This window comes from Mus musculus, chromosome 8 (assembly GCF_000001635.26).
Source record: "Mus musculus strain C57BL/6J chromosome 8, GRCm38.p6 C57BL/6J".
In the NCBI taxonomy this organism is placed as follows: domain Eukaryota; kingdom Metazoa; phylum Chordata; class Mammalia; order Rodentia; family Muridae; genus Mus; species Mus musculus.
This window is the reverse complement of record NC_000074.6, coordinates 86,807,748-86,827,113: the sequence shown is the minus strand read 5'-3', so window position 1 is coordinate 86,827,113 and position 19,366 is coordinate 86,807,748. Positions and strand designations below refer to the sequence as shown.

The window sequence follows — 19,366 nt, the reverse complement described above, 5'->3', positions numbered from 1 at the left end:
ATTTTGAAGCAAGGCTCTACCATCATCTGCAGACAGCTATTCTCTCTTTGAGAGACAGTTCTTGGCCTGCCATTGGCTTTAGTGGTAACTGAAGGTTTGATAATGGTTCACCAGTTACCATGTAACCTGAGCTGCCCATCATGAACTGGATAATAACAGACCCGCCATGACATTACAGTAGGACATGACATTAGTAATACAGTATCAAATAGAGGTGATCAAGCCCAAGGATGTCCTGAGGGCACAAACAAATTATATGAAGAAGTTTCTCAAATGCCTGTGGTTTCTACTTCCATTACAATGCTTGTCTGCTGCCAAGCATGCACATAACAAACACCACATTGGGTGTGCCCTAGTATTGGTGCCCTATTATTGGTTGGCTAAGGAGGAGAACACTAGGGCCCAGTTTACTTCTGGCTCTGCACAGTATGAGGACACCACCAAAAAGTGGGTGGCTGTAATAGTACAACCCCTTTCTGTGACAACATCTCCCTGCCTTTCTGGAGCTAGCTCTCTGAGCTAGGTGTCTCTTCTAGCCAGCTATTCAGCACAGTCCTCCCAGTGGGTGCCATGCTCACAGAGGGCACATCTTTGAAGACTTCTCACTGGAGAACTCACCCACCTCCCCCCTGACTTAAGGGAGATCACAGGCCTGACCTCTGCATTGTGGAGATGGAGTATGTACCACTAATGGCTCAGGAAAACATCTTGTCAAGTGTTCATAAGTGACAATGTGTTTGTGCCTCAGTTTCCCCAATAGCAGATGGAAGCGTGGCCTGCCTGGTCCTGGAGGGCCCTTCCATCCCCTCTGCTCTGATCTCCTGTGCATGAGCCTGCAGTCACCACACCAGCACCGCTGCTGGGTTGAGCCTGGCAGGCGTGGCTTCAGCAGCAGGAAGATAGGCACTGCCCATGTGCCTTGCTTAGCTTCAGTTGCCAGGCTCTGCTTCCTAAACAAAGGCTGCTTTTTCCCTGCCTTTCCACACACCCTGATGCAACAAAATTCAACATGCTCTTCCCAGCCACTCGCTTGTCCTCATAAGCTGCTCATGTGAGTGCTAGGTGTAGACATTTCCCCTGTAGACCATAGGGATCCTGCTGGCCTAAATCCAACTGAGAGAAGAGGCAGTTCTAGAGACTGAGAACAGAGAGACACAGGGTGTCTCATGCCTCTGCTGGACTCGGACCCGAAGGTAAATCTTCCCACAGCTGGTGATGCTGGGTGACTTGGGCACTGGATAGATTCCTGCCTATGACATGTCCTGCACGTACTGAGTAGTGGGTGGGCCCCATTCCGTACTTCCTTGTTGAAAGCATAGCCTAGCGGGACATACTGGCAGAATTTCAGCATCAGGAACTCATGCAGGAACCCTGTCATTTGATGCCAGGTCATGTAGTGGCAAATATTATTTGCACTTAGTTCCCAAAACAAAAGACACAAAGCCTTTATATTTATAATAAGTCTTAAAGCACTAGAGCTGGGCAGATATCAACCCCACTATGGTATTTTGTCTACTTCCCTGTCAATAATCCTGCGATATCACTTGCCTTGTTATACCTGGCCAGCCCTCACGGCCATGCTCTCACAATCCACCTACCCCATGGCGACTTCTTCCTTCTTCTCTTCTCCTCCTCGCTGTGTCCTCTGCCTCAGACCCCAAGCCTGGGAACTGAAGCCCTGCCTGCCTTTCTTCTGCCCAGCCCAGGCTGTAGGCATCTTTACTAACCAATTATGGATAATTTAGGTGGCAAGGTTTATATTTAAAAGTTCATCCTTGAGGATCCACTCGTGTTGGAGCAACCAGGTCTTGGGATACAGTAGTTAGTATTTGAATGCATAGCAGCACCATGCCAACCGCTACAAAGTCAGCTTGGTTCCCAGCTTCATTTACTCAGCATGTGGCTTAAACCAGCTTCCAAATGCTTCTTTTCTTTTCTTTTCTTTTCTTTTCTTTTCTTTTCTTTTCTTTTCTTTTCTTTTCTTTCTTTCTTTCTTTCTTTTTATTTCTTTTTCTTTTCTTTTCTTTTCTTTTTTCTTTTTTCCTTTTGTGTGTGTGTGTGTGTGTGTATGTGTGCGGGAACTTGCCATTTCTTTTTAGTATTTCTTGCAGCACATGACCAAGGGCATTAAGCCGAGGGCTCGCTTACAGTTTCAGAGGCTTAGTGCATTGTCATGGTGGGGAGCATATTGACAGGCATGGCAGGCTTGGTCCCGGAGCAGTAATTGAGAGCTTTGCATTCTGATCCTCAGGCAGCAGGCAAAGAGCCACAGGGGCTGGCATGAGCTTTTTTTTTTTTTTTTTTTTAAATTGAACTAATTATTTTTATTATAGTCAGCACAATATATATTTTTATACCAATCATAAAAAATGATGGACATGTTATTAAATGAACATAAATAGATAAAGTATTTTTGTTTGATTGATTGGTTGTTTTGTTTTTAGTAGAACTTTAAAACCTTGGCTCTTACTGTGGTACAAACCCAAAATAAGAACAATTTTTAGACATTGGAGTTCATTGTAATAAGGCTGTACTTCAATGTCCCTCACATCACCAAAGGATTTTACCTCCATAGTAGCTAAGCTAAGAGTCAACAGTTCTGCTGAGTCAAGGAATGAATTGTAGGCACAATTATTTGGATACATATTTCCTGCTATGGTCAAAGCTATTTGACTTGAGTGATTGTCATCATTCTCAGCCCACAGGGAACTGGTTACATTCATTTAAGAAATGGTGTGTGTATTAAGATGGTCTATTCATGAAGTCATTCATCAACTGTTTCAATGAATAATGGTTCTGCTTGGAGGGTGGCACAGACATTAGGTGAGGGTAAGATTCTGGCTCATTGGTTGTGTTGATTTTGAAAAGCATTCATCTCAGAAAAAGAGTAACTTATAAGATCCTCTTCTTCAAAATTGATAGAATAATTATAAATATCAAGCAAAACCTTCAGTCTCACTCTTTCTTGTTCTTTTACAAGCCACCTCCCAAATTAATTGTCTACATTTCTTTTGGCTGTATAAATAATTTTGAAATATGTAAGCTGTTCTGAAAACCATAGTATAGTGTAAAAACATCAAATAAACAATCCTACTAATAGAGAGGCTGAGATAGAAACATGATTCCAAGACCATTATGTGGTACACAGTAAGACACAGTCACATACAAACAAGCAGAAAATGTATATTGATTTTACAAAATTAGAGAGGCCACTGGATGACAGCCAACAAATTTCTAATTCCTCATATTTTTGAATTTCAAGTGATTAGAATATATTGGTAATATTCATTTTCATATTAAGAGATATTAAGGAAAAGTGATTGTTAACTTCCTGTTATTTTTGTTGTTAGAGGTGGAATTATGTTTGTGTGGGCTTGTTGAAAGATTACTTTCTTGCTTTTTCCCTCCTTGTGTTGGTGTTTTCCATCTATTATCCTTTGAAGGGCTGGATTTGTGGAAAGATATTGTGTAAGTTTGGTTTTGTCATGGAATACCTTGGTTTCTCCATCTATGGTAATTGAGAGTTTTGCTGGGTACAGTAGCCTGGGCTGGCATTTGTGTTCTCTTAGGGTCTGTATGACATCTGCCCAGGATATTAGTTTTTATAGTCCCTGGTGAGAGATCTGGTGTAATTCTGATAGGTTTGCCTTTATATGTTACTTGACCATTTTCCCTTACTACTCTTAAAATTCTTTCTTTCTTTTTCTTTCTTTCTTTCTTTTTTTTTTTTTTTTAGTACATTTTGGTGTTTTGATTATTATGTTGATGGAAGGAATTTCTTTTCTGATCCAGTCTATTTGGAGTTCTGTAGGCTTCTTGTATGTTCATGGGCATCTCTTTCTTTAGGTTAGGGAAGTTTTCTTCTATAATTTTGTTGAAGATATTTACTGGCCCTTTAAGCTGGGAATCTTCACACTCTTCTATACCTATTATCCTTAGGTTTGGTCTTCTCATTGTGACCTGGATTCCCTGGATGTTTTGGGTTAGGAGCTTTTTGTTTTTTGCATTTTCTTTGACTGTTGTGTCAATGTTTTCTATGGTATCTTCTGCACCTGAGATTCTCTCTTCAATCTCTTATATTCTGGTTTGTTTTGTTTTTTGTTTGTTTGTTTGGTTTGGTTTTTTGAGACAGGGTTTCTCTGTGTAGTCCTGGTTGTCCTGGAACTCACTCTGTAGATCAGGCTGGCCTCAAACTCAGAAATCTGCCTGCCTCTGCCTCCTGAGTGCTGGGATTAAGGCGTGTGCCACCATGCCCAGCAATCTCTTATATTCTGTTGGTGATGCTTGCATCTATGACTCCTGATCTCTTTCCTAGATTTTCTAACTCCAGGGTTTTCTCCCTTTGTGATTTCTTTATTGTTTCTATTTCCATATTTAGATTCTAGATGGTTTTGTTTGTTTCCTTTGCTTGTTTGATTGTTTTTTTTTTTTCCTGTAATTCTTTAAGGGGTTTTTGTGTTTCCTCTTTAAGTTCTTCTACCTGTTTACCTATGTTCTCCTGTATTTCTTTAAGGGAGTTATTTATGTCCTTCTTAAAGTCCTCTATCATTATCATGAGAAGTGATTTTAGATCTGAATCTTGCTTTTCCGGTGTGATGATGTATCCAGGACTTCCTATGGTGGGAGAATTGGGTTCTGATGATGCCAAGTAACCTTGGTTTCTGTTGCTTCTGTTCTTACACTTGCCTCCTGCCATCTGGTTATCTCTAGTGCTACCTGCCCTCTCTATATCTGACTGGAGCCTGTCCTTCCTGTAATCTTGGTTGTGTCAGAACTCCTCATGCTGTCTCTGTGATCCTGAGATCCTGGGTGTGTCAGAGCTCCTGGGAGTCAAGCTGCCTCTGGGACCCTGGCATCCTGGTGTGACCAAGCTCCTGGGATCCCGAGATCCTGGATGTGTTAGAGCGCCTAGGAGTGGAGCTTCCTCTGGGTGTTGTGAGACTGGCTGGGGAATTTGCGCCCAAGGTCTGCTCAGGGCACCAGCCCAGACAGACCAGAAGAAACCCATGCCACTGATCTGGCAGAGTCCCTGTATGCCTGGGTCCCACTGGTCCCTTGAAATGTTTTTCATTATCACTTGTGTGAGTGTACACATGTGTGCGTGTGAAGGGCTGCATGCACATCAGTAAGTACATTATAAGGACTGGAAGAGGATGTCTGGTATTTTTCTCCTAAATCTCTGTCTTATTCCTTGGATACAGGGTCCACCTGACCCTGTCCCACAACACTAGGGTTACAGTCCCATGCAGCCACACCTGGCTTGTCATGTAGGTGCTGGATTCAAATTCAGGTCCTCATGCTTGCCTACATAGCAAGTAGCCTTACCTTCTAAGCTATCTTCTTAGCTTTGGCACCAACTATTTTGAGGATAATTTTATGAGGCTTTCCTTCTTCTTCTTCTTCTTCTTCTTCTTATTATTATTATTATTATTATTATTATTATTATTATTATTATCTCTTTATCTTTTTTACAGTCCAGTCATTATTCCCCTCCTGTCTACCCTCTAACTGTTTCTCATCCTATACCTCCTCCTCCATCTCCAAAAGGATGTCCCCACCCCACCCCACCCCATCCTACCAGACCTCCCACTCCCTGGGGCCTCAAGTCCCTGAAGGATTAGGTGTATCTTCTCTCACTGATGCCAGACCAGGCAGTCCTCTGCTGTACATGTGTCAGCTGGTGTCTGCTTGCCTGGTTGGTGGCTCAGTGTCTGAGAGATCTTTCAAATAGCCGCTGGGCTCTGGTTTAAGTCTGCACCTAGTGAAAGCAGCATTACTCTCTATTCACAGGGCAGTAGTCTGGGTGGAGACCTGCATTGATGCATGGCCTTTGCTGGACCCCTGCCCTCTCTGAGTAGTGAAGACTGAACTGGATGTTCTGGCGGCTCTGGGAAGCAGATATCAGAGCATGATTAGAAGGAACCCAGTGCAGCAGTGGCAAGGAGTGGCCTGATGTCCACATGTGCATGATCCTCTGCACTAGGTGGGGTTGCAGCCCTCAACTTCAAGCCCATACAGGCAGAGCGCCCCCTAGCTGTCTGATAGCATGTCAGCATAGCACTCCCCTCACTGTGATGGGAAACCCGAGAGGCAGGCAGGGATGATTCTTCAGAGGACTCAGTATTGGGCTGCTAGCAAAAGCTACTCCCCTCTCCTTCCTCCGAATGCCTGTGGAAGCTGGGTGGGCCTCAAGCTCTATCACCCTGGAAGGGGAGTGGTGGCCCTACCCACTCCTGCTGGGTGCTGGATCATGGCCAGCCCTGGTTTTTTAATATTCTGCTGCTTAATGGGACCCAGATGTTCCTTAGGAGTCTGATGTCAACAGTGCTCCATAGGCAGTTTGTCATTCCTACTGTGGGTAGACAGAAGCCGCAGATACTCAAACCCAGCAAAGGTTTGGGGATATTTCTGATGTAGCAAGCTAGAGGTGGTAGGGGAGGTTATCAGCCAGCTTAACTTATGGGTGATTATCACGTTCATGGGATGGGTGGGACTGCATGCATAATACTGGCATTATAGGTATGTACAGCAGGCCCAGACACCCTGACTCCTGCTGTTATTAAATGTGATTTTCATCTGAGGCCTGGTCTCCATCAAGCATGAGAGGACCAGGCTGGATAGAGCTGGGGGAGAGGAACATCCAGGAGCTGGGAGTGGATGCTCCATGTTCTCCTGCTTCATGAACTCAGCTGGGTACCATATACACTCTTCCATCCTCCCAGGAATCCTGACAGCACCCAGGAAGATCCTCCTGGATGCCTGCAAAGTCCACTCAGAGCATCTTACAACACAGAAGTCTGGAAAGCAGAGACTGGGCAGGAATTGGAAGTAACCATAGTTGAGATCTGGTTCTGGCTGACTCCAGGCAAGCATTCTTTCCCCTAGACTCTGGCAGACAGGGCTCTGGGAAGGGAGATAAACCAGAGGTTGTGTCCTGCAGAGATGTCTACATGGAAAGGAGAAAAAAGGAGAGGAGCCAAAACAAAGCTAGAGGGACCAGGAGCCTCCTTTTGTGGGTTGGGGACTGAAACAGAGATAGGGTCTCACTGAGTAATAGCCTAGGAACAGCGGCTCTGGAGAAACCCAGACATTCTGATTCATAGCAATATTTATTCTCAGGCTGGCTCCTGGGTCAAAAACAAAGCTCGGAAATGGCTCAATGGTTAAGAGCACTGACTGCTCTTCCAGAGGTCCTGAGTTCAATTCCCAGCAACCACACGGTGGCTCACAACCATCTGTAATGGGATCCGATGCATTCTTCTAGTGTGTGTCTGAAGACAGAGGCAGTATATTCATATAAATAATAAATAAATCTTTTTTTAAAAGAAGCTCTGGAAAAAAGGGGACATTTTAAGAGCAACTGTGATCTTTAAATACGGGACTTATTTTATAAAAGAGTAGTGTGTTGATATATGGCTTCTTTTGTTGACATTTAAATTGTAGCTATGTAAGAGAATGTCCTGTTCTTAGAAAACACAGCTGAAACTGCAAGGGATGAGTCACAGGGGATTTAACTCACTCTCCGAGGCTCTGCCAGTAAAGCCTGTCAAAGCACAGACACACTGGGGTGCAGGAAACAGGAGCGCACCAACCGTTGGTGAGTCCAGTCGAGGGATACAAACACACTCATTGAATTACTAGTGCAACGTTGCTCTATGTTTGAAAGTTTTCCAAGTAAAAGGAGAGAAAGAAGACAAAAGACGTGAAAATAGATAAAGAAGTCAAGAAAAGAGGAAAGACGGGCAGGTCCTGCCTCCAAGAGGAAAGGGCCCTGCAGTCAGAGAGGGCATGAGACAGAGGCTGTGGAAGGTAGGGGTTGGGAGGAGCCGGCAGGTGGCTGAAGAACAGGACAGGGAGCTGCTGGGTCAGGGGTGCAAGAGACCTGAGGGGAGAGACCTGTCTTTCCAAGAGCTCCCTAGGGCCTGCATGAAGCCCCGTGGAGCCCTCCTGAGCACAGCAGACTGAGAAGTGTCCTGCTGAGGGTGGGAAAGGCTTTTCCTGGGAAGGCAGAAAGGATTCACAGGGACAAAGCTGACAAGAGTCAGGAGGCTTCTTGCTCCTGTCACAGGGCTCCCCTCTGTGTGGCATTACCTGTTCCCCCACTCAAGGCCTAAGCCCCATAGACTCAGTGACTTTTTATTCTTCATTTTTGCTATTGCCTGTGTTGATTTGAATACGTTTACCCACCATGCACACCCCTTCCCCCATAGACTCATTTGTTTGAATGCTTGGCCCATGTGGAGTGGCACTACTAGGAGGCGTTGTCTTGTTGGAGGAAGTGTGTCACTGTGGGGGTGAACTTTGAGGTCATATATATATATATATATATATATATATGACATACTCAAGCTCTGCACAGTGTGGAAATTCAGTCTCCTTCCGGTTGCTTTGGAGCAAGATGAACTCTTGGTTCCTCCAGCGCCATGTCTACATGCACACTGCCATGCTTCCTGCTGTGATGATAATGGACTGAACCTTTGAAACGGTTTCCTTACTTTCTAGTCTGTGAAGTGGGCATGGTATTGTCACCATCCAGGGCTGCTGACACTGCCCTGGCACTGCTCTGCACTGTGCTGCTAATAATGATTGAAGTCTTTTAGGGTAGCATATATCATTATTAATAATCAGCCGTGATTAGTCATGAACTTGAATCATTTAGAAAAGATGCCAGAGAGGGGTGACCACCCCCAGGTACTCCTATTTGACAAAATTCTTTCCTAGTAGCTCTGCTATCCTGGGACACTGCCAGGCCTAGGAAGTGGGGGAGAAGGACAATAAGCCCTCTCTCCAGGGGGAGCTCTGGATTGTCCGTCCTACGAGGTTCCTCTTCTGAGGAGGAGGTTATCATCAGCAAAATGATAAGAAATCCTAGTCAAAGATATGCAGGAGCTTTTTCCAGGGTACGCAAGATCATCAAAACAAGCAAGGGTGTATCAGTGTGTTAGTTAGGGTTTTATGCTGTGAACAGACACCATGACCAAGGCAATTCTTATAAGGACAATATTTCATTGGGGCTGGCTTACAGGTTCAGTGGTTCAGGCCATCATTATCAAGGCATCCAGGCAGGCATGGTGCAGTATGAGGTGAGAGTTCTACAACTTTATCTGAAGGATGCTAGCAGAAGACCAACTTCCAGGCAGCTAGGATGAGGGTCTTAAATAAAGCCCATACCCACAGTGACACCTATTCCAACAAGGCTATACCTCCAAATAGTGTCTGCCATTCCCTGGGCCAATCATATACAAACCATGACAATCAGTTACTTTCTAGTGCTATGATAAACACCACGGCCAAAAGCAACTTGGGGCAACTTAGAGATTAGAGTTTATCATAAAGTGAAGTCAGGGCAGGAACTAAAGCAGAAGCTGTACTTACTGGCTTATTCTCCCTACCTCTCTCAGCTTATTTTCTTATACAACCCAGGACCATCTGCCCAGGGGTAGCACTGCCTATAGTAGGATGAACCTTCTCACATTAATTATTAATCAAGAAAATGTCCCCACAGTCTTGCTGTGGTGGTTTGAACGAAAATAGTCCCTATAGACCCATAGGGAGTGGTACTATTAGGAGGTGTGGCCTTGCTGGAGGAGGTGTGGCCTTGTTGGAGGAGGTGTGGCCTTGCTGGAGGAGGTGTGTCACTGGGGGTGGGCTTTGAGGTTTCAGATGCCAGGCCCAGTGTCTCTGTCTCTCTCTTCTTGCTGCCTGCTGATCCAGATGTAGAACTCTCAGCTCCCTCTCCAGCACCACGTCTACCTGCATGCCACCATGCTTCCTGCCATGGTGATAATGGACTAAACCTCTGAACTGTAAGCCAGCCCCAATGAATTCTTTATAAGAGTTGCTATGGTCATGGTGTCTCTTCACAGCAATAGAAATCCTAATATATTTGCCCACAGGCCAGTTTGATGAAGACATTTTCCCAAGTGATGTTTCCTCTTCCCAGATGATTCTAGCTTGTGTCAAAGTTGAGCAAAACGAAACAGCAAGGTGAAAAGTCATAATAGCTCAGAGACTAAAGCCAAGGTAATGCAGAGTTCAAGGCCATCCTGAGCTGCAAAGCAAGACCTGTTTCAAACAACAACTTAAACACACATGGAGTGGGGGTGTCATATGGCCAACAGCCGTGACAAGCTGCAGGACACAAGCTATCTAAATGTGCTTCAGCCTCCTTAAACAGAAAGATCTTTGGGAAACCTGTATAGGATTGGTTCATTGACGATGAGACTCATTTCTAACAGAAAAGGGAACCCGAGAAAGAGCGTGCAAACCTGTATTCACTAAGCAGTGTCCCACAAATCTAAATGTATTCTCAAAAGCAAAATATTTACTTTAAAAAATGTACATTTTGAAAAACACGAGTGATCCCTGAAAGGCTGTTATTTCAGGGATAGTGTCAGCTTAGAGGTTTTTAATTTAGTTTTCTTAGATTTTTTCCCTTTTTTATATTTTAAACATTATTTTATGTTTATGATTGTTTTGCCTGCATGTATGTATGTGCACTGTGCATATGCCTTATGCCTAAGGAGGTCAGAAGAGGGCTTTGGATTACCTGGAATTGGAGTCACAGAAAGTTGTGAGCTGCCTTGAGAGTGCTGGGAATTGAATCTGGGACCTCTGTAAGAACAGCAAGGGCTCTTAATCACCAAGCCATTTCTCCAGTTTCAAGAGGTTTTTACTTTTACATCCAAAACAAAAACAAATAAACAAAAACTTTTTGTTCTTTTGGCTATCAAATACAAGTGTAAAATTTTTAATTTAAAAAAGAAGGGAGAAAGAAGGAGATGGGGGTGGCTGGAGAGATGTCTGTGTGGAAGGAGTGACTGTTCTTGGAGGACCTGAGTTCAGTTCCCGGTACTCATAGCAGACCCTACCACCTAAATGTTCCCCAAGCTCTCATATCAGTGCCATCTATAAGTCCAGCTCCTGAGGATACACCTGCATACAAACACACAATTAAAAATAGAATAAAAGGGAGCTGGAGAGATGGGCTCAGTGGTTAAGAGCACTGGCTGCTTTTCCAGAGGACCCTGTTTCAATTCCTAGCACCAACATGACAGCTCAAGACTCTACCTCCAGCTTCAAGGGCATCTGACGCCCTCACACAGACACATCCAGGTAATAGATTACAAGACACAATGCACATAAAAATAATAAAAATCAATTCTCTTTAAATTTTTTTTTTTTTTGGTTTTTTGAGACAGAGTTTCTCTGTGTAGCCCTGGCTGTCCTGGAACTCACTGTGTAGACCAGGCTGGCCTCGAACTCAGAAAACCACCTGCCTCTGCCTCCTGAGTGTTGGGATTAAAGGTGTGCGCCACCACGCCCAGCTTTTTTCTTAAAAACATTTTAAATAAAATAAAAGAGAAGAAGGAAGCAGATGGGGAGGGAAGAAAAGGAAGGACACAGCCATAAAGCTCAGAAACAAACAAATTTCCATGGCAACTGTGTAGATGTGGGGCATCCTAGGCACAATTTTGGGGAACAGTCTTGGGGGAGCAGACAGCTGGGATCCCCTTAGGCCTGAATCCTCCAACCCCAACATAGGTTGGTCCACTGTGGCTCTTGTCCGTGTTGGGAGGACCCCAAGGCTGCTTGCTTGCTTACATCTCTGCAGGCAGAGTCAGGGCAGAGAGCAAGGCTGCCTATAACCCTACAGCACCTGCTCTGTTCAGCCGCCTAAGCCTCCTGATCTCCTTCTCACGCAGCTGCAAGGCTGAATTCACTGTAGCTTGTTTGGCCTGGCCCTGGCTTGTCTCAAACTATGTTGTCCTTTCTCTGACCACAGCTACCCTAGCATCTCTCGTTCCCCCTCCCCTCCCCCTCCCCCTCCCATCCCTCCTCCCCCTCTTCTCCTCTCCCCTTTCTCCCCTTTCCAAAAAAGGAAAGCCTCTTGTCTCTCTCCTCTCTTCGCTCTCCTCTTTCTCCCATTTCCAAATAGCTATGCTCTCTCTGTGCTCTCTTGGCCTCTCTCTTCTTCAATTTTCATGTATATGACTGTTTGCCTACCTGTATGTGTGTGCACTGTGTGTGTGTAGTGCCTGGGAAGCCATAAGAAGGCATCTGTTCCCATGGAAATTGAGTTGCAGACAGTAGTGAGTTTCCATGTGGGTGCTTAAAACTGAACCCGAGTTTCTGCAAGAGCAACAAGCGCTCTTACCCATTAGGCCATCTCTCAGTCAGTCCCACCCCCTTGCTCTCACCCCCATCTGTGGTGTTTATTGTTTCTTTGTGCATTGTCCCTCCTGACAGAGAGAAGTTCCTCAAATAAAATGATTGTCATTTTCTTCTTCTTCTTCTTCTTCTTCTTCTTCTTCTTCTTCTTCTTCTTCTTCTTCTTCTTCTCCTCCTCCTCCTCCTCCTCCTCCTCCTCCTCCTCCTCCTCTTCCTCCTCCTCCTTTTTCAAGCCTCAAGTTGTAGTCTGAAAGACAATGTGCAGACTAGGCTGGCCTGGAACTCACTACATACACTTCTACCTCATTCTCCCAAGTGCTGGGATTATGGTCATGAGCCACCATGCCCAGCTCCATTCTTTTTGTTCCCTTCAAATCCTCCAGTTACAAAGTGGGATTTATTAAGGTAGCATGCGTAAGCATGGGGTGCTTGTCAGTCCCCTGGCTCTCTGGCAGGCTGGAAAGCCAGAGAATCTATTAGCTGCTTTCTCTGCTCAAGAAGCATCAGAACGAGAGCAATCAGTGATGCAGCCCCACCCAGAAGATGAAGGCTGGAATCCTCTGGAGAGCCACTGCCATGGGTCTGTGGTACGAGGCTGGAGAAGCTAGAAGTGACATCCATGGGCAACAGCAGCAGCTGTAGGTGCACTCTTTGTGGAAAAGCAGACCTTGTGTGTATTGGCTAGCTTTCTTCTCTTCACATCCATTCCATCTCAGTTCCCACGCTGTCAGATAGCATGGCCCACATTCAACCTGGGTCTTCCCTGTCTGGTACTGTCTGACATGTCAATCATTTCTAGAAACATCTTCAGAGACACACAGAGGGGTGTTTTAGTGATCTCATAGACCTTTCTCCAATCACCTTGGCAATCAAGATGAATCATTGCAACAGCCAGACATGGAGATCAGAAGAGATCCGGTTTCAAAGTCGCCTTGAGCCTGAGGATAGGGTTTGGGGATACTTGTGAGGCAGAGCAGGAGCTGAAAGGAAGAGAGACGGCCAGTGACCTGTGCATGAATAACCAACCCTCACAACCCTCATACATCACAGGGTCAGGAAATGGTGGTGTTACAGGTATGAGGAAAGGTAGATGCCACCCGATGGGCACTTTGTACAGACTTAAGAGAAGTGTTGGAGGTTTCAATAGAAGCATCCTCCACTCAGACCCCTTAGCGTTAACCACCACGAATGCCCTAGAAACAAATGGATAAAGCATCCCTACTCTGGGGTGGCAATGCTCCCAATTACAATTTGGGAATTTATTTCCAAGAATGAGAGAGTAGCTAGGTCCCACCTACAAAAGCTTTCCATTAGTCATTGCTAAAGAGAAGAATGAGTTCATTTAATTGGTACAATCACCCTCTGGGCTGCATGTTCTTATTCCTGTTTTACAGATGAGCACCCCATGGCTCAGAGAGGCTGATACATCACGGACAACCCTGTAGTCCTGGGAGCATTTGGCTCAGGTTCAGTTCAACTATGCTTCCTGTGGTATCCTGAACAATATCTTTACCCTGAACCCATGGGTCCTTTCAGTTAAACCTTTGGCATTCACATAAGAAGTCTGAGGTGTCACAGCTTTGGAGATCCAGTGCCTTCTATTTCCCAGGCAAGGACTACATCTAGGGTCTTGTAGGAGTCCAAGTCTATGTCAGTGGAGGTCTAGTCCCATCACTCCCACTGAGAACTCAGACCTTAGCTATTCCTGGAAGCATCCATCCTCACATCCATGCAAGTCTCCATAGGCTCCATCTTCTACTTAGCCTCCTTTGGCCCTGAACAAGATTCTGAAGGGGAAGTAGGCCACTGCCTGAGTCTGCAACTGGAAGAGGGGTTGGGGTGTGTGGGGGTGCTGTCAGATTGTGCATGGGTCAAGAGGTGCTAGTATTGTTTACTAGGTTCTGGGTGTCTGATCCTAATAAACTCTTGTTGCCACCTGCGCTGCCTGATTTTTCCTGCCTGCCTCTGACATGAGCTGCAGGTTGGGACAGAGCACCTCCTTCACCAATCACCCCAGGTCACCCACCAACACCCCCTTATGCCTTTGGTCTCTTGGATAATCCAAAAGGAGTCTGGCTAGCTCCCAGGGGCCTATGAGATGTCATAGCAGAGCTTCCCTGTTGTCACTGTCACATATAGGAAAAGATGAGCTGTCAGAGTATCTCAGGCCACACTTGAGGAGGAGACACCTCAGAAGGAACTACACTGTCAAGGGTCAGGAATTTCTGCTAGCTCATGCAAATTGTCTTGACTGTGGCCTAATTAAGTGGTGATCCCTTGAAGGCCATTGAGTAAAATAGGGCGATGGCCCATTGGAAAGCTCCTTGGTTATAGTATGGGGCTGGACAGGGAGGCCCAGGAAGGACCATGAGAACAAACCCATCCTCTATTCATCTCTTGTCCCCAAATGGAGCTGAAAAGTTTAGAACAGGATTCCTTGGCACATAGTAGGTGCTCTCTTGCGCGCGCTCGACTGGCCAGGAAGAACGACGCTGCAACAGGATCCTTCTGCACACGTTTATTGGGAGACCTTGATTGTAGAGGCGAAAAGACTTCGAGCCCAGAACTGGTGCTGCTTTTATAGGCCTAGGAGGGGCGTGTCTTACACCCGGATTGGTTATGCACTAACCCTCATTTGCATGTTCCTCATCTGATTGGCTACTCTCTCTCAGTACCTTACAGAACCTCATTATCATACCTCATTTGCATGTCTCACATCTGATTGGTTATACTCTCAGTACCTTACAGAACCTCATTATCATACCTCATTTGCATGTCTCACATCTGATTGGTTATACTCTCAGTATCTTACAGAACCTCATTATCATGCCTGGGCCAGGCAGTGTCTTTGCAAAAAACTTTACTGCATATGTACACATTGGTTGTTTGTCCAATCTTATGCGTGGTGGCCAGCAGTAGTCAGTGCCACTCAGCAACGGCACATGTGGCTTCCCACAGTGCTCAAAAAGCATCTCTTAGCTAGTCCTATTTCTTTAAGTCAAGGTGATGGTCTCAAATATCCCAGTGGAAAGAGGAAGGATACTTGGGCTGAGCATCCCTGATTCAAATGCTTAGGAACAGAAATGCTTTCAGTTTTATACTTGAAATATTCAGCATCCCCATAGTGAGGTATCTTGAGGAGGGTTCAAGTGTAAACATGGAACTGACTTTTGTTTCATGCATGCCTGATATGCTTAGCTCGAGATGGCTCTTATACGATGTGTTTGATAACTCCATGAAGCAAAGTGCTATGTAATCTTATACTTGTGTCGTTTGATGTTCTCAGAGCTGCAGAACATAGAACATTTGGAATGCCTATGCTAGAGAAGGTGGACTGAGGCACCTAATTCTTCACCTCTCAGCATCACCAGGCCTTGCTGGAATGGCCACCTCTGCTGATTGTGGGACCACCCTTTATGCAAAATGTCAAGGAAGGACAAGGAGAAGACCTCAGTAAGGTTGGAGGGTCACGGGAGGAGGCCTGAATTCCTGGAAGCCAACCCACCTCCCACATGGTCAGCTATGATGAAGGATACAATTTTCAAGGGTCCTGAGGGGTGGGAGGCCTAACTGAAAAGGGGCCAAGTCTCCACTTACAGAATGGAAGCCAGATCGGAGGTTTGGTGGTTCTGTCCTGAAAAGGAATAACATGGAGCGATTTCCCATCACCTGCCCTGAGGACGTGGCTACAGTGGCCACATGGTGTTCAGAGACTGAGTCAGTGAGACCAGACCAGATGGTGAGGAAGTTACCTGGAACCCCACCACCACCACCAAATGGCGGGGAGGGGGGGATGTCTGGCCAAAAAAGAAACGCCCCATCCTGAGACAACACCCCCAATCCATGGAGTGCTGCTTTCTCCAAAGAAGCTACTTAGCCCCGAAAATACTCTTGGTCATGCAGGATAGGAGACAAGCTGAACTTGGCTTGTTGGAGAAAGCAGGGAGGTATGCTGGTTAACTCATCAACTTGATACAAACTAGAGTCACCTTGGAAGAGGGAACTTGAAGTGAGGAACTGCCTCCACCAGACTGCCCTGTAGGCATGTCTGTGGGGTGTATTCGTCATTAATGATTGATGTGGGAGGACCAAGCCTGCTGTGGGCTGCAAGCTAAGACACGTATGTTGTACAGGTTCATAGGACAGGTCTGAGCTGAACTGTGTGTTCTTTCTGTTTTTATGTTTTGTATGGGTGTTATGTTGTCTGTGTCCCATGGAGGCAAGAAGGTGTCAGATTCCTGACACTGGAGTTTTGATGTGCCATGTAGGTGCTGAAGATCAAACCTGAGGATCCAACCAATGAACATCCTTAACTCCTGAGACATCCTGCCCCCTGGATGTGTTCTTAATAACACTTTTTACATCCCTAAGCCTGGCCGCCTCTCTAGGTGAATAGACATCAGGACACATCAATCAGGCAAACAGGAGCAACCCTTGTTCCTCAGCAGCTCTTAGTTTCCTATAATTTGTGTTAAACCATCATGACCAAAAGATACTCAGGAGGAAAGGATTTATTTGGCCTTATTTGGGAAACCAAGGCAGGAATCTGGAGACAGGAACTTTAACAGAGATGATGGAGGAACTCTGCCCACTGGCTTTGATCCTTATGGCTTGCTCAGTTGGCTTTCTTATACACCCCAGGCCTCCAGCCTAGGAGTGGCACCGCTCACAGTGGGCTGGACCCTCCCACAGCAATCATTAATCCAGAAAACACCATCTGATGGAGGCATTTTCTCAGTTGAGGTTCCTTTTCTCAGATGCCCCCACCTGTATTAAACTGATAAAAACCTAAGCAGCACCACAGATATGTGAGAGGCCGGGACCTCTCACCTACTGGCCAGCACCCTCTGTCCCGCCTCTTTTGATTTTTACTTTGAGACAGGGTATCACAAAAATTACTCATGTGGCCCTTGAACTTGTGAGCTTCCTCTCTCAGTCTACCAAGTAGGTGGGAAGCCAGGCTTATGTCTTCTTTGGGGCAGGATAACCCTGAGCTTCCGGGCCCACAGTCAGTCCCCATACTTTAGGCAGGGATATGAAAAGCCTGGTGTATTGCAACCCTCTTCTGGCCACCATTACCAAGGCAGGGATGAGCACTTGACACAGGCCAGACCATGCTTCAGTTCCAAAGCCATTGCCTTGAACTATGGGAAAGGGAAAGTGATTGTCACAGATGCTGGCAAATGAACAGATGAGTCTGCCTACTGGCAGCTGCTCACAGACCTCACTGGGTGTTTGCTTCTTGGCCCCTCATTCGGAAGGCTGGTGTGAAAAGTGAGACTGCGGGCCTCCCAGGGCTCAGCCACAGAACGTGCATTGTGAGTCTGGGTGCCTTCTAGATGGAAAACCTGATGCTCTGAGAAGTGGCCGGTGGGTTCAGAGCCAGATCCCTGAGGTAGCCACACCTGCCGAGGGGCTGGGTGAAGAATCTTGAAGCAGGAAGCAGATGGGAACCCAGAACCACCTCGGCTCTAGAGGGGTCATGAGTCTGAGGCAGTCTGAGGGAGCTGGGGCGAACCGAGAGCCCTCCTTACGGGCCCCACCCTCTTCTCTACCCTCCCTGTCCCCGGCCCGCCCTGCGCCCCCTCCCAACCCCAGGAGGTGGCAGGGTGACCACCCCCCAGAAGTAGTCTTTAAACGTATGCACCAGAACAACTCAACTGAGGTTCCCCCTTCTGGGGTCTATGTGGGATTGTATCAGGCTGATGGCACTAACCAGCACACAAACCAGGATACAGTACCTATTTTTACTTCCTCTTCCATTATGCTTGTAACGTTAGTAGTTGTGATTGCTTCTACTCTCACATTACAGAAGCCTGACCAGAGAGCTTTACACAGGACCTGTTTTTGTCATTTACTAAATCCTTTTATTGTTAGTCCAGCTGTCACAAACTGCCAAGAAGGACCCAGGCATTTTCTTCCCTCTGCTGGTCTTAGTGGAACAGCTTTTATGTGCATGGGTATCTTCTTTCTATTACAAAAAAGCTGCTGTGGCTCCAGACATCTCTTCAGCATGCCAGAGAGGAAGATGGAAATGGGAAAGAAACAGGTATGCATGTCACCTGGGGCTGAGGCTGGAGCGATGGCTCAGTGGCTAAGGGCACTGGCTGCTCTTGCAGCAGATCCAGATTCCAATCCCAGCACCCACACGGTGATTTATAACTGCCGGTAACTCCAGTTCCATGGGATATGATGCTCTCTTCTGACTTCTGAGGACACCAGGCATGCTCGTGGTGAACAGACATACAGACAAAATAGTCATCACACAATCTAAAAGAAATAAATCTTGGTAACTCTTTTTACAAAGTATGATCTTTTGATTTCTAGGAAGACTTTCTGTGGTAAAAATGTATCTCACAGGAAATGTGCCACTGCGAACACCTGGCACTTTCTCGTGCAACCACTGCCAAGCTCTAGAACATTCCCATCAGACCAAGAGCAAGCCACACACAGGAAGTAGCCAGTTCCCAATCCCTTGGCCTTTCATCTGTTTCTGTTGATGATATTTCACATCAACAAGACACAATACTGCCACCCTGTGCCTTTGCTTCCACTCAGCACGCCAACGTTGAGGTAGCTGTGACAGTACCCGACCTCTTTTTGTGACTGAGTAATTCTCCATTGAATGGATGGCTATACCTCAGTTCAGTATTAGTCTGCTCATTCACAGACAGGCATTTATTTGAGTTGTTTTTACCTGTTAGCTATTGGGAAAGTTCACATGTGAATTCCGTTTGCCCACTTACTTTCAATTCTGAAATAAATAAAATTCCATTTTGTCCCAAGCAGCTCCTGGGTCTGATGTGTGGCATTGAGACCTGCGGTTCTGTTCCCTTGCTGCCTGTTACCTGTTCAAAGAACAAAACGAACACCTAAACCGAGTCTCTGATGCGACTGTCCAGGAAAAAATGGCAACAGCCCAGATGCTGTGCTAGGCCACCACTTGTTGCTGAGCTGGCAGCTTCGGTGGGTGCTCAGGAAAGGGAAACACATGCAGAGGAGGCACAGGAAGGAGGGGCTGGCGCCTTTCTAGTCTGAGTCATGACTCTGCCAAGAACTGTGTGTAAAGGTTTTAATTCTATGTATATGTCCGAAGCTCTGGCTATTTGAAGTACAGTGGCTTCTTAGTGACGGGTTACTCTCCAGGCTGGGACATGTGACATTTTATAAAATGACAGCTGCCCACTGAGGAGTT

The 19,366-nt window shown here is 46.1% G+C and overlaps 1 long non-coding RNA gene across 1 annotated transcript in view; it reads left to right on the top strand.

Annotated features, from left to right (window-relative positions):
• The first annotated feature begins 883 nt into the window (after positions 1 to 883).
• The window catches only part of Gm39215, a 20,777-nt gene continuing 2,294 nt past the window's right edge, over positions 884 to 19,366 (top strand). The window contains exons 1-2 of the long non-coding RNA XR_879043.1: positions 884 to 1,193; positions 15,458 to 19,137. This is a non-coding gene — a long non-coding RNA (predicted gene, 39215). The remainder of the gene's footprint in view (positions 1,194 to 15,457; positions 19,138 to 19,366) is intronic.